Source organism: Pleurodeles waltl, chromosome 8 (genome assembly GCF_031143425.1).
Source record: "Pleurodeles waltl isolate 20211129_DDA chromosome 8, aPleWal1.hap1.20221129, whole genome shotgun sequence".
In the NCBI taxonomy this organism is placed as follows: domain Eukaryota; kingdom Metazoa; phylum Chordata; class Amphibia; order Caudata; family Salamandridae; genus Pleurodeles; species Pleurodeles waltl.
In genome coordinates this window covers 151,705,433-151,721,899 of record NC_090447.1, presented here as the reverse complement: position 1 = coordinate 151,721,899, position 16,467 = coordinate 151,705,433, and the positions used below count along the sequence as shown (strand labels likewise).

At 41.7% G+C, this 16,467-nt stretch overlaps 1 protein-coding gene across 2 annotated transcripts in view; it reads right to left on the bottom strand.

Moving 5' to 3' along the window:
- The window catches only part of LOC138249826 (transmembrane protein 126A-like), a 79,558-nt gene extending 64,329 nt beyond the window's left edge, over positions 1-15,229 (bottom strand). For both annotated transcript variants that reach the window (XM_069203954.1, XM_069203955.1), the window contains exon 1: positions 15,074-15,229. The gene's annotated coding sequence lies outside the window, so the exon portion shown is untranslated. The remainder of the gene's footprint in view (positions 1-15,073) is intronic.
- Between the last annotated feature and the right edge of the window lie 1,238 nt (positions 15,230-16,467).

Genomic DNA, 16,467 nt, shown 5'->3' with positions numbered 1-16,467 from the left:
TTCTGTTCATTATCTCAAGCAAATACCAAGAACACTTGGTCAAATGCCTTTTTTATGCATCTAGTGATAGGACTTTCTTGTAATCGCCATCCTTGACCTGCCATTTTATATCGTTCTAAGATGGTTTGCGGATGAGCTTTGTGGCAGGAATCCAATCTGGTAAGGACGGGCCAATAAAGGTATGGAACCCTAAATCTGCTGGCTAAAATCTTTGTCAAAATCTTAATGTCTTAGTTAATTAGGGATATTAGTCTGTAATTTGTACACTGCAGCAGATCTCTCTCCCGGGTTTTGGCATTAGTGAAATTCTGGCTCTATTAAACTCATTCACAACGCCTTAAGTGTCAGATGCTTACTCCATGCTTTACATAGCAACGGGACTATTAAAGGTTAGCTATTTTAAAATATTCTATTGGCAGATGGACATCCCTTGGTGCTTTATTAGTTGCCATCTCATTAATTGCTTTTGCTACCTCTTCTTCGATTTCGGCTCCTAATCTTATACTCCTAACAATTCGCCTCCAAGCCAGGCATGTGGTGTTCTTCTGTCACATTTATTGGGGAGTACATGAGATGGTGCATATGCTTAGCTGACAGGGAAGCAGGACTAAGAATGTGTAAAGTTTCTAGCCTGCAGGTGGAGTAAAATATGTAAAAAAAAAAAAAAACATCCCCCACATGTATAAAAGAAAATAACCACTTCCTCTCAGCATATAACAATACCAACACGCAATAGCTTACAGGAAGAATTATACAGTATAATTTCTCACAATAAATGAAGACTGAGACCGATAAGTTGCCACTTGGTGTGCAGTAAAACTTGGGCATCTAGGGCCTGTGCAATTTAGTCCGAAGCAGCAGTGTCACCTTTTAATAGGTGATTTGGATTTGTCCCTCAGAGGGTCATCTCTTATTCAAGTGTCTCACCCTGTTGGACCAAGTCTGCATTACTTTTTCCACTCTCTGGTGTTCTTCTTGGTCCATGTTCCTAGATGGTGTCTGAGTAGCAGATTTCAGTGGCTCATCCACATGAGACATCTGATAGAAATACTTGTTGGTTCTCATATTGGTAGGGGTCGTGTTTCTTTGCACAGTAATGACTAGTTGGTCCGGCTCGTGGCTTAAGAAGCAAGCTAAAATTCTGCGAGGTGTATTCTCTGGGGAAGCATTGCATGTCCTTGTTCTGTGAGCTCTTTGAAGTTCTAGAAGAAGGCCAAAGTTTATTTTTAAAAGCCAACATATCACTCCCTTCTCTAGGATTAGGTGATTTGTACATTGTCTCTACGATTCCTATCTTTCAGGTCTATTTCCTTTTGTTTCAATGACCAGATGTCTGGACCCCATTCTGGGATGCAGTCCACTCTCTTCTTCAAATCTCACACCCTGAAATCTGTACATTCTAGCCTTTGATGAAAAATCATGTCTTTAGGGTGTGTCATGGTCTTGCAGGTATTTCCACCTGCCTCAGAGAAAATTAACTGGCGCACAGTCTTCAGTTTAGACTATTGAGTCTGAAAGCACTTTGGGCCTGATTAGGAGTTTGGCGGATGGGAAGACCCGTCTGCCGAACTTCTGACAGGGAGCTTGCCGCCATGCTGGCTACCTGATCCATTACGGCTTTCCCGCTGGGCTGAGGGGTGGAAACCAAGGTTTCCGTCCGTTAGCCGAGTAGGAAAGTCGCAGCAGCACTGTCGCCGGCTCGTAACCGAGCCGGCAGAAATGCTGCCGCTGCAGTGGGCGCCAGCACTCTCACAATGCTCACTGTCTGCACTCTCGCAATGCTTGCAGCAGACAGTGAGCATTGCGTGGGTGCTTGGCGGGGGGGGCAACTCCATGGGCAGTGCAGGGGCCCCCCTGTGGGCCATTGCACCTGTTCGCTGCCAGTCTTTTCAAAAGAATGGCTGAGAACCAGGTTGTAATCAGCAGGGCGGCACTGACAGCCCGTCAAAATCGTCGATTTCGGCAGAAACTGTAGTACCCTGGTGGGCTGACCACCAGGGTCGTAATGTGGTGCTCGGACTGCCACTGCAGCAAAAGTTCTGACCACCATAGTGAGGCTGGTGGTCTCAAACCGCCAGCCTCGTAATGAGGTCTTTTGTGTTGCACAACAAGGTAGTCACAGGGGTGACAGCCATTGCCTCAGTCACTGTGTGTAAGATTAAAAGAAAAAACAGCGCCAATGGGGGAATCGAAAATTAGACTAGAATAAGTACTAGCTGATAATGATTATCTGAGTTCTCAGAAAAGTATTGCTTTCTTTTTCCTTCTGTAAGCATTACTGTTTTCTATCCCTATCCATTTGCCCAATAATAAGGTAATAAGCAGAATGCCAGAAGAACAGAACCTGTCCATCAGTTGTAGGTCCATATGAAACTAGTCCATTGAGAAAGGGCTGCAATGCCCCTAACAAAGATGGCTGTCACTGAGGCTCATTCTCCATCCTCTTTTTCTGCTCATGAATATGAAGTGGTAGTTAAAAGAACAGTACTGGCAATCACCTGGGTAGTCACACAGCTGCAGTGGGTCTACTGCAAAGGTGTGGGTCTCAAAGACTACCGATGCTGGTGTTGCACGGGCTACCTTCTTTCTCTTCTTCCTCACTGTAGCTGCCACCACAGCTCCACTGCTTTGCCACCCAATGTTCAGGTTGCACGCCTCCCATGCAGTCCTTGGCAGGTTCACCACCACAGATGAAAGACATCACCTCCTGACAAAATTGTCTCCTGCTGATCTGGCCCTGTTATGAGCATTGTCAGCTATTGTCTTCGTGCCATGGCCCCAATCGAGGTCCTTCTCTTCAGTGTGCCATTAGCAGGCTTTAAAAAAATCATATAAATGTTACCACACCTGCAGGTCAAGCAATTTGAATAATCTACTTGACCTAATTTTAATGTACTTGACCAGTAAACAGGTCTCAAATTGTGTGATCCTAGGCAAATATTTTAGTTTACAGTTGACTTTTTTCTCATTTTCTCATATGAGAGCACCTTCAAATATGTGAGCTCAGCATTTCTGCTGTACAAAAAAAACTCTTTTGTTTGATTAAATAGACTAAACGTTTGCTCCATGTATAGTAAGAATCTAGCTCACATATAAGGGTACACGTGATCCATGACTTGCCTCTTGGTTTACTAATAGAAATGCCATGAAGCAGGAATGTTTCTGTTTAAACACTCACTTTTACTAAATATATTACTAAAGCATGATGTGGTAGCGCACTGTCATTTACAGACAGTAAAATTCCAAGACACATAAAAAATCATTCCCACTAATTTGCAGTTTTACTGATAAAACTATATAGTAATTTAACAATAATCTGTGAACATAATCTGGGTTGCAGAAAACATATTTATTGTTTGAAGATCACAATGTAAAGTGTTCTGATTTGTTTTCATCCTATTAAAATATTTTGTTCATTACACAGAAGTACAAACAAGCACTGGCATAACCAATAGGTCTCGCCTTTTGGATGTGAGTGCACGTTTACTGGTTTTGTTATTTGTTTGCTGTTATTAGGAAAGGCAAAGTGTAATGATATGCCTGTGTGCATAGGTAATTATAAACTTGATTGGTGGGTGGTTTAGTGCATATTGTTTAAGAATACATTTCTGTAAATAAAGAAGACCTTTTTCTGTTGTTGAAGGTTTTTATTTGTCCTTGTATTTTTATTTTTTATAATCTAAATGTTTGTTAGCAGTAAACCATTTAATTTACATGTAAATATCCAGGGCAGATTATTTTGATTTGGATTGGGGCAGACCAGAGTGGGGCAGGTTGGAGTAGGGCAAATTGTTTTGGATTGGATTGGGGCAGATTGTTTTGGATTGGGGGCACGGTTAGAATTGTTAAAACGTAAGGCACCCCTAGCGCCTCTTCTTGTAACCTCACTGTAGTGCTTGAAATAAATTCTAAGCAGGCACACAGGCAGGCAAATAGGCATGCACATTGCACAAACAAACACACAGTAATATACACACAGTCTCAAACACAAAGATACATAGAACCAAAAGCACACGTCACATACACAAACTCACAGTGATACCACCACACTCATGCACACAGCATACATACACAGATATGGGACATGCACAAAATTTCATACACACAAATAAACAGACCCACAGGTACACACAGATGCATGCACACAGTAATAAAACCACACCCATAACACATATTCACACACAAACTCACAGTGATACACCCACACACTTGAACACCACATAGACAGGCCTCGAAAAATCATTGAAATGTTACTAGACCTGCAGGTTGAGTAACTTGAATAACCTACTTGACCTAACTGTAATGTACTTGAACCCTAAACGGGCCTCAAATTGTGTGATCCTATAGAAATATTTTATTTTACAGAGTCACCTTTTTCTTCATTCTCAAATATGGCTGCACCTTCAAGTATGTGAGTTCAGCATTTCTGCTGTACAAAAAACCTTCCTTTGTTTGATTAGATAGACTAACCGTTAGCTCCATGTATAATAAGAATCTAGCCAACATATAGGATACACATGATCCATGACTTGCCTCTAAGTTTACTATTAGCATTGCCATAAGAGCAAAAGTGTTTATGTTTAAACACTCATTTTTAATAAATATATTACTAAAGCATGATATGGTAGTACACTGTCATTTACAGACAGTAGATTTCCATGAAATGTCCAAACACCTTTCCACTAACTTGCAGCCTTACAGATAAAACTATATAGTGCATTAACAATAATCTGCGAAACTTGGGTTTCAGAAAACATATTTATCATTTGCACGCCACCAAGTAAAGTGTTCTGATTAGTTTTCATCCTATTATAACATGTTTTCATCACAAAGAAGTACAAAAAATGGGCTTTCACAACCACTGAAATATATTTTGAAATGTTTGTACAGTTGACTCAGTTATTTAAATGTTGTGTGTTAGGAACAACCTGATAAACTACAGCCTTTCATTTCACACTCTTAGTATTGCAGGTCAGACAGTTGACCTTACAAAATCCTGGAACGATGCAGTCAGAAGTAAAAGTAATTGTAAAAAGACAAACTGACTATTGACCTCTGTCTCTGAACACAGAGCAAATGTGACAATATAAGAACAAGATTTAAAGGCGTCTTTATTGCTCCTACACTTTTTGACTGAATAGAACATCTGTTCTTTGTCAACTCGTCAGAAGGGGCGAGTAGGTCCTAAAAATAGCTCTACCTGATTAGGTTGTACTTTGCACCTGCCAGGTTCACAACATTCCGGTACCCAATTCAGTACTTTCTCCGGCTGTGCCAGGACTTCACACACATGGTCTGAGTTATAATGCTAATCCCACATGGCTTAAGACCATATTTCAGTGAGCCAAGCCCCATGTTACTGGGAACTTCAGAAGGATGCGGCCATGCAGCCCAATGTCTTGTTCAGGATTTTAATGGTTGAACAAAGACCTCCATGACACAGTGAACTGGGATAAAACATAGGAGAATGCCAAATTCCAACACAGGTGGACCAACTGGACTTGTACCAGTCTCTTGCAGAGATCGAGACATGACATTTCAACAAAAATGAATTAGGGCCTGACCCAGAGTTGGATGATATTGTCAAATTCTTCATCAATGGGTAAAAGTGCTAAATTCAGAGGAGAATCCACCACTGAAATTTCTGCCAGCACCCTACACCTAGAGTATAGGAAATTCCTCTACTGAATTCTCTTCCTGATTTATCACTTACCTAGAAACCAAACTATTTTCTCTTAATTCCAAACTTTGAATTAAGCCTGTTCTGGCCTGTTCCATACTACTCGTACACTCTTGCAGAAAATTCTGAAATCTTCTCAATTAAAAACACATGTCTACACAATAAGAGTTCAACTTATAGGCTTGTGTCCAAACATAAATTTCAACTGAGAGCTCATTGAGGATCTAATATCGGGATTTCACTGCACCCACCAATATATGGTCTTCTTCGGGGACTTTCTCTGCTCATTGAAGATTTACCCAGAATCAAAATCTGAGTCCACAGGGGATTTTCCATACTCTTCATACTGCATGCTGAACCAGCTCCTGTCTTCAGAAACATCTACGCACTTAAGCACTGAGGCAGGAGTACACAGAGATTCGATCAAATAAAGCCAAGCCTACTTCAAATGCATTTAGTGCAAAGCTACTGCCATAGAGATTTTGGTTGGAACTTAAACTCACCAATGTTAAATTTACATAATGGATCCAAGCAGTGCTTCTTAATGTCTATGTACCATCACATACCAGCTTATTCTAAACACTTCCACTGAAAGTTAACAACTTTTTTCATTCATTAAGTCTGGCCTAGTGGCAACTTTAGCTCCTCACCCAACTTGTAATGGAAAAAATTGCAGTTAGAAAATAAATAGAATTATGCCTGCAGAGAGGGGCTTTGGGTCAGCACTCTTTATCCATTGATCTGTTCACTCACGTTTTGCTTCTGGCCAAAACATCATACAGAATAGGGCAGTGTATCACCCCACTTTAGCCACTAGCTCACCTGAGGGGCAATCTTTTTCCTGATCACATGTGCACATCTGCATAAAAAGAAGTGCTCTTCTTTGCCATTGCTGGGTTGAAAAAAACTTGACTTTGCTATTAAATTTTTTTCTATTAATTATACAGCAATTCAAAGCCAGTAATACAATTTCTTTGTGCCAAAGAGAATCACATATTTCTGTGAAGTACATTAAAACTAAAAGGGTTTGGGCAGGCAGACAGTAGTGTTATAATACATTCTATTCTGTCTTAATCTGGCTGTGCTATAGCCTTTACTTGGAAAGTTACTTTATGAATATTCGCTCAGTTGAATCTGGAAGTGAGCTGTGCGTAGCAGAGGTTTGAAGGTCTGCCAGTAAAGTACTAAACTTCCTAATTTGCTTTATGAAGTACTTGACTGTGATCCTCGAAAAGAGTTGATGTTTGAACATTTAATTTTCCATTTTAATTTTCCAGCTTCCTTTTTTAAGTAGTTGCATGCTCAAGTATTAATGTGGACTGGGTTTCAAATAATTTGTGTTGTGAATTAAAGGTTAGGAAATAATAAAACATAATTAAAAATATACATTTACTGGCTACAGAACTGTCAAAATGGCTAATAAATTATTACACTTGAGGGTCACTAATTAAAACACAGCTTAAAATGAGTAATGTTGTGAATCAGAAGAACAATGAGACTACTAGTTTAAAACACAGTGAAAACTGTCATAGACTACTCATCTTTTACAGACTGGGAAACCTTTAAATACATAATGCAAACACAAGGAAACAGTGCTTTCATGAACTCATTTATTTCAGGAACTTGTGGCAAGAGAGATAAGAACCAATTTCAAGTACATATTCAGCCTTCTGAAAAGGGCAACAAATGATTCTAAAGCTGTCTTCAGCAGCAGCATATCTTCCACTACTGGTGTGTTCTGTGAGCAAGGAGACTGCTATAGTTCACCACTATAATTGTAATCTTCAACAGGCAGCTGTTGGGTGATGAAGGTGTAGTGATATGTGGAAGGAAGAGGTATGAATCTCTTAGGTAGAGACCAACCGTCTGGTAGCTTTAGTGTATGGCTGTCTTGTTTTACAATTTAATTTATGTCACATAAAAAATGTAAAATCAAGGAATACAGTACACAAATTTAAAAGCTATATTAAGTACCAGCTACCTTGATGTACAGGCAATTCCTAATTAATTTTAACTGATACTAAAACCCGTGACATACTTTCCTATTTGGTGTAGAAATGATTTTATCTGTCAATATCCAAATATGAACAAGTACAAACAATACAAAGAATGGCAATTATATTCTCTGAAAGAACATGAATCTCATTTCCATGGCAGTTTTAGTAAACATATTGTCACTATTTCTTGTTGGGTCCAGGAAAGGTTTCAGTATTTCAAGCTTGAGCTCAACAACCGGTAGCTATAGCATAGAGCAGACAGGCCTTAACCTAAGAAAATGTGTAAAGCATTTAGAAGTACCAAAAGAGTTAAAAAGTCAAAAACTAAAAACTAAAAACAATCCCACCCTAATTTATAGAAATAGAGAATATTTTAATGAACCAAATGACACCAAAACGATAAAGAGCCAATGAGGGAACTGGAAACATGATTTTTATACGTTTTAAATAAAAATAACACAAAAAAGTGCAAAGCGCCAACTGCAGGTAACTCGTACTGGACTGCAGAAAACTTAAAAGGTAAGGATGACCACGTTTGCCGCAGTCAAAAAGCTACCATCTTTTCTTAGAAACAATTCTAGACATCGACGGGTCATATATGGGTTTGTTGGCATTGAAGGTAGTGGGCAAAAACCAAAGCCAGGCTCAACACCGATGTGTTGCAGGAGGGCTGAATCCCGATGCGGTCATCAACGAGGGCAGGAGTCCAGAAGGCTCAAGTCCTAAAGAAGAACCAGGAATATTAGGACAGATGGGCTGGGGGGGGCATCACTGGGATAAATTACTAGGATTAGGATCTCCAGGTTGAAATCCAAGTGGAAGAAGAGTGGAAAAGGAGGAGGACTACAGGAAGGAAGTAGACCAGGGGGAAGTGGTAGACAATGAGGCCAACGTGATTATAGGCCACAAGCCCAGTTAGCATTATCGCTCTTATAAAAGATTCTTAATTACTCTTCTTTGGCCACAGATGCTTTAGAAACCAACCCACACCTTTTTCGGCCCACTTAAAACACTGTTTAACCCCTCAGCTATGGTCAAATGAAATCTATTTGTGACCTGTTAAGTAAACCAGAACAGCTTTTCTATCATGTTTCCTTGTTGCAGATTTCTCAATAGGAGAGAATATGAAAATAATATGAAGTCTGACTTTCAGCCACTCTGTTCCGTATGACTTCACTCTCTTTCGGACACATCTAATTTGTGGGGTCCCATGGTAAACTCTTTCCACTTCCAGCACTATACACACACAGTGCATTGCTATCAACACATTATTGCATCTATATATGCACATGCGCACCTGCCAAGTGGCTTTCTGGTCATGGCTGGTCCTTTTAGCTAGTCCTGGTTGTGTTGCTTTCTAAAGAGACAAATGGAAAACTCAGAATTCATATTTCATTGGGTTACCTTCATTAATATATTCCTTACTAGGGAAGGGTTGCTCACCCTCACACTGTCTTTAAGACCTGTACTGAAGATGACCCTAGTATCCTGAGGGTTGAAATGTCAACTTACTGTTATTAATGTGGACTGCTAATGCTATTTACCATTGCCAACTAGAGGTAAAAGGACTCTACCTCCCTCCTAATAGGAAGACTTATGCAGCCATACCTTTATACTTTCATCCATGTACTAGTCTTGTTCACTATTTTTGCATGTGTGCAACTCACCAGCATAAGCCAGCACACACAGAAGTACCAAATCATCAATCCTAGCCAAGGTAAGTCAGATACACACCATAAATTAATCTGTGCTCACCCTCTGGTAGCTCGGCACAGATCAGGCAGGCTTAACTTAAGAGGCAATGTGTAAAGTATTTGTGCAGCGCTTAAATAGTAAAGCAGTGAAAACACCACACAAAAATACACCACACCTGATTTGGAAAATATAGCTTAAGTTAACGAACAATACAAGACCAAAATGACAAAAATTCCAATAAGCAGAATGCGAGATATTATTTTTTAAAGATTAAAATGCAATATAGTTCTTAGAAGCATAATGTGCCAACCGGAGCTATCCAAGCACACTAGACTGGGTAAACTCTGAAAAGTCAGGTCGACCGCAATGGACAGTGGGTCAGCTACAGGGACCAACCTTGTCCCGCTAAAACAGTACAGCGTTTAACTGTTGACGGGGCCCTATGCGCAGAAGAGGTGATGCATCAGCGTTGATCCCACTGGATGTAGGCAATGTGTTGGTTCCGAGTTGCGCAAATTGAGATGCGTCGGCTTCCTTCAAAGTAGGTGATGCATTGTCGTCGAGCTACGCAGCCGGCGACAGGATGTCTTCAAAGCAGGCAATGTGTTGGCGCTGAAGGAGATGCGTCAGTGCTGAATGGCGCAATGGCGGCGATGTGTAGGTTCTAGCGGATACATCACTTTTTACCCACTTCCAAGGGGCCAAGACTGGATTGGCATCACCTGGCAGAGGAAAACTTGCATTAAGAGAAGTCCAGGTGATGTTGCAGTATAAAGTGAAGTCTTTGATGTCCCTGAGACTTTAGAACAGGAGGCAAGTCAGCAAGCCCTTGGACTCACTTTGGTTCTGAGGATGTAGAGATGCAGGTCCAGTCCTTCTCACTCTCAGGTAAAGAGAGCAGCAGGGCAGGCAGAGCAGGAGTCCAGCAAGTCCAGCAGAGTGACAGTCCCTTCAGCAGCACAGCAGTCCTTCTCCCTGGCAGAATATACTCAGGTGCAGATGTGTACTGAGTTGGTGGTGTCTGAGGTACAATTCTTATACCTAGAGGTGGCTTTGAAGTGGAAAAGACTTTAAAGAGGGACCTTTGAAGTACACAGAGTCTTTACCCTTCTTGTCCTGGCTCCAGACTTGTTACAGGGGATTAAGCGGCTCTTTGTGTGGGATCAGGACACAGGCCATTCAGGTGTACATGCCAGCTCCTCCCTCTCCTCCTGCCTAGGATGGACCATCAGGATGTGGATTGTGTGTGGCTGCCTGGAGGGAATGCACAAAATCCCAACTGTCACACACCCAAATGTATATTCGGAGACAGACAGAAGGCACTAGATGGTTAAAAGTAAGAAAATGCCAACTTTCTAAAAGTGCCATTTTCAGAATTTCAGTTTAAACTCTGACTTTGCCATACGTTGTGATTTTAAATTGTGATCCCACAGACACCAACTTTGGGGGGTCCCTTCTCTTCCCAATTGGAAATTACAGCTATAAAATGTAATAAGGTAATTTCCAATGTTATCCCATGAGAGAGATAGGCCTTGCAGTAGTGAAAAACGAATTTAAGAGTTTTTCACTAGTAGGACATGTAAAACGTAAAAGTACATGTCCTACTTTTTAAATAAACTGCATCCTGCCCTTGGGCTGTCTAAGCCCTTCCTTAGGGGTGACATGTATTAAAAAGGAAGGTTTGAGCCTGGCAAGAGAACTAACTTGCCCAGTCGACACGGCAGTTTAAAACTGCACACACAGGCTGTGCAGTGGCAGGCTTGAGTCATGCTTATAAGCCTACTGAAGTGGGTAGATCAATCAGTGCTATAGGCCCACCAGTAGCATTTAATTTACAGGCCCTGGGCACAAGTAATGCTCTTGGATAGGGAATTATAAGTAAATTAAATATGTCAATTAGGTATATACCAATCAAGTCATGTTTTAGGGAAAAGGCACATGCACTTTAGCACTGATTAGCAGTGGTATAGTGCCCAGGGACCTAAAGCTAACAAAACCAAATTCAGCAAAAAGGGAAGGAGGAAGGCAAATTGTTTGAGGGTGACCCTGCAGAAAGGGCCAGGTCCAACATATATGATTTATATCTTGCTATAACCTCCAACCACCCAAGGGAAACACTGTTCTTGTTTTCTTAAAGAAGCCTCTGTAAATAGCTTTCGGGGGTGGTTGACTTATACATTCCAAGTATAAAGAGCACATAAGATGCAGGGGTTGGTGGGGCTGAATCTGTTTTAGTCCAATTGGCGTTGTGCACATGTGTCTGTACCACCATACTCATGGCGTAGGAATGACACATTGTTGCAAATGTAACCAGTTGAACATTACATTTAATGACTTGAGATTTTGATTTTCCATTTCTAATGTTCTGCACATAATACGTATCAAACTGCAAGTTGTGTGGAATACAATGACTGAAATGGATGACACAACAAGACAGCTAGGCAAATGACCAGTTGAGTGGACACATGTGCTTAGCATTTGTGCTCCCACACACAATCTTGTATGAGTAGCACGCACATATTCTAGTGTGTGAACTGTAGGGTTCCCCCCTGGCAGCTTTAATTCTGGCATGATGGGTATTTCAATGTCCCGGCCAGTGGGAACATTAGAAAACTCACTTTAAATTGGTATTTTCCCCCTTATCAGTACATACTTTAAACAGTAATTGAAGAAACCACTTTAAAATGTGTTCTACAGCTGCCCTAATGGCCCCAAATGGTACTTAAATTAAACAAAGACAGAAAGGTAGGCCTGCGAAGTGGAACGCATTGTAGGTTAGTCTAACACATTTCAGTGCTTGGGCCCCACTTACGGCGCTAAAACTAAATGTCACGCACTCTGCTCTTAGCATGACAGTGTGAAAATAAATAAAACTGTCATCATGCTTCTGAGTGCGCAAAGCAGAGACTGTCAAAAAAGGCGAAGTTCCCTTGGAAACAGCTCTCACTTTTTGTCACAAAGGCCCTCTGATTATTGAGACATGCTGCAGGAGGTCAGAAAGCAAAGACAGGCTGCCCTTTCCCAATTTTGTAAGATGTGAGGCGAGGCAGGAACTATAATGTGACTGAGAAGGTGCAGAGGGGGAAGGAAAGGCCACTGTTGTCCTTTGCCTTTATACCAAATGCTGCCTGAATCCCAACTGGCTTTGAAAGGGAGATAACCAATGAGTAGCTCTATTCTTTTGTTGTTCATTTTCCATGTTAAACATTGACTTATTCAAAAATACCTGCTCTTTAACATGTTGCAGTTTACCATGGTGGTGAATGTCAATTCCTTGAAAAGTGGAACAAGGGGCCAGATGTAGCAAGCATTTTGCATGGTGCAAACTGCGAAAATCGCAGTTGGCGCCATGCAAAATGCCGCTTGCGATGCTCATTCACAATTTGCGTGTCAGTACCGACTCGCAAATTGTGAATGCGACTCGCAAATAGGAAGGGGTGTTTCCTTCCTATTTGCGACTCGCATCGCTATGCTAAATTGCTTTGTGACCGCAAATGCGGTCACAAAGCAATTCGCAGTTACCACACATTCGCAAAAGGGAAGGGGTCCCCATTGGACCTCTTCCCCTTTGTGAATGTTGCCAAAAAGGGTTTTTCAGAGCAGGCAGTGGTCCAATGGACCAATGGGCCACTGCCTACTCGGAAAAACTGAAACCAAATGGTTTCGTTATTTTTTTTATTTTGCAACTCGTTTTCCTTTAAGGAAAACGGGCTGCAAAAAATAAAAATAAAAAACTGCTTTATTTAAAAAGCAGTAACAGACATGGAGGTCTGCTGACTTCAGCAGGCCACCATCCCAGTGACCTGTGAGTGCAGGGACTCGCTATGGGGTCGCAAAATGCGACCCACCTCATTAATATTAATGAGGTGGGTCTTTGGGACCCCATAGCGGCACGGAGAAGGTGTCTGAGACACCATTCTGCATATGGTTTTGCGACTCAGAAATTGCGAGTCGCACCGAATCACAATTTCCGAGTCGCAAAATCTAATTTTGCTACATCTGGCCCAAGGTTCCCAGTTTTGTTTTGGTGTTCCATTTTACCATGTATTGTCTTCGATGGACTGTTATGGTTTAACAGTTTGCTTAATTTACCTGAAATATGTTCCCTAACATAACATACGGGTTTATTGAACTATAATAATGACCCTAACAATATATTCATTGGTTATCAATATTGCCCAGACTAAAGTTTTCTGTTTTCTTTTCCGCCTGCCATACAGTTCCTCACCGGCACAAGTCAGATTGTAATTCGGGCTACAAGGCCAAGCCTTGGTACAGAATGGAGCTATCCTCAAATATGCCTCTTTACTAAGAACATACTAAAAGCACTTATCTGGGTAAACAGGCCTGAACACGCCAGATGTCTCAAACTCATGGCCTGACAAAACCTTCTTGGCAATCCGGGCAGAAGAGCTGTGGCAAAAGTCCTTACCGCATAAATCATTCAAGCAACTAATAATCAAGCAAATCAAACAGCTATCATTGAGTAAGGACGAAGACAAGTTCAGGTTATGAACCCACTCATGGATGACTATCAACACGTATAAGGTGCACAGCCGAACCTGAGAGTAATACTAACTACATCTCTAAAAACAAAAGTGCTGCACACTAGGTTTGGACTACTCCCCTCACAGGACTCAGTTCCAAAATGGCTCAAACCCTCACACAATTGGAAATGCAGTCTATATGTATACCATCAGGAAGACTTCTTACACCTTCTATGCATATGCCCTGCACTGTTACCCTGGCGGAAACTGTATCTCAAAAACATGTGTATCTCCAATGGCATTAGATCGTGCCAACAAGCTATCCTATTTTGTCTCAAAGAGCTGACACCACAGCACATGGCATGTGTGGCAAAATTAATATTAAAAGATTAACATATTTAAAGCATGTGCCAATTACTGTGGAAGCTGATTGAGCTAATTATCTCATGAATAAGAAACTTTGTTAATGCTACTTCACGCTCAGCCTAGATGCAGAACTTTAAGGATAGCATGGAGTTGAAGGGGACAGTTCATGTTATTACCCCCGTGATGAGCCACACAATCTTATTTAAGCAGGTCTCCAGTACTTATTTTGGTATCAGTGTTTTAACTCTATGTGAATTAGAAACCCGGGAGGTTGTTTCTGGCTGCCTATTTTAACCCGAAAATGCTTTTATGTACACTGCTGACAGCAAAGATTTTTATTAATTATGCAATAAAAGGTATTTTATGTATTCATTAGTTATCAAAGTGCCAAATATGCTTAGAATGTGATCCCATAAACACAGAACCAAGTTACAGACCTTGCATAAACCCTTTGGGAGCACTGGGCATTCTGATTCCCGTTTCTCTGCTCGGTATCATTCCAAGTGTCACACATAAGAAATTCAAATGTCACACATTATCAGACAAACTATGGATATGTCACGCATGAGCAGTCTCAAAACGTGTCAGTTAGGGAAAGGCCACGCTAAAATGAATAGATACGATGTCGTATAAAGTTCTAATTAAGAATCAGGTCTGGGCCTTTCAAGAAGGTTAAAACATAAACAGATAGCCGGTATTTTTCTGTGGGACAGTTTAGACTGGACTACCCTTGCAAACATGCATGTCTGTTTACAAGTGGCCATTTATAACCTTCGTGCAAACACTCATTCCGAGCCAGTTACAAGGGGAAGCAGCTTGGAAGAGACATTCGCACGACCGTGGCTCACCTTCAACTTCACAGTCAGAAAAGTATGAAGAATCTTCTAAAAAAGAGAAACACTGTCACTGATCACAGAACACCAGCTCAAGTTCAGCATAGACCACAGGGCGCTGCCATGTTGGATTACCACGTGACCACCCGCTCTTCGAAACACTAGAGCGCGCACACACACATTTCCGTGTTTCATGGCCACATTGGATGTGGGGAAAACAAGCATGCGTATCCCCGCCCTTCGATTGTTTTCCTTGCTCAGAGACGGTTGCCAAGGAGCCCTGCTTCTCTTTTCGCATCTTTGAAAACGCTGGTACTAGGAAAGGAATCCTGACCTGGGTGGGCGCAGAGCACTCGTGGTTCCTGGATGTTAGAGCTATGAAGCCCACAAAGTATGACTACAATGGGTAGCTCCTACGACCTCAGTAATAGTTTTCATTTACGAGAGGAGAGAGCGCGAGCCCAGACCCGGCGGCATCAGCAGCGTGTGAAAAACAGGCAAGCCTAGAACAGTCCCGAGGAAGCGGCCTGACGTGATGGAGAGCATAGTTCATTGTATGATCGTTTGGGGAGAATGATGGGTGAAACCAGTGCCGCAGAGGCCGCAAGGTTTACCCTTCCCACTGTATAAAGACTGTGGTTGCTAAGACCGGGCTTTGCACAAACCTGGTCTGTGTTTTGGGAATGTGCTAGACACACTCTCCATCTCTCCTTTACTCATACCAAGCCTCATCCTATTACTATAAACTCCCAAATTAACACGTATGGATTCCTCCCTCTATCCCTCCATTACTCTAGTCAATCCAACTAACTCACTTTTCCTCGGCTTAAGTTAACTCATACTATTACTAATACTTTACTCATATTTCCCTATGCTAATCCACCACTAATTCCTCTTGGGTTCTGGAGAAGTGTGCTACTTGCCGAAAAGCTCAGTAAGCGCTATATAATTACAATTACACTCCGGATATATTTTCAAACTTGCAAACACCCCCACTCACTCTCTGGGTATGCCTCATACCTAGGGACACTAACTTCCTTTTGTCCGATCACAAACACTCGGCAGCCTTCAGTGAGGTTTCAACTACTACACCGTAATTAGGCATAGGCTTGAAGACATAGCAAGTTACATCCACAGTATTTACCTCACCCTCCCTGGAGCACACACCCCTCGTGGCCAGCCGCACTTGCTTTACTGCCATGTAGTGACTATTTACGTTAAAACATTACTCTCTCCACTTCGCCAGCCCGTCACTAGCCTACATTCCTTAGCAATTCGCCCATGGTCCATACCCCAACTGAATGCACACCCCGATGCATAAATACAGAGTCGCATCGCTGGCACCCTCTCGTGTACAAGGGAGGGGGCCGGGTTCGAGCAGCCCTCCCGTGGTACTATGGCACTACATG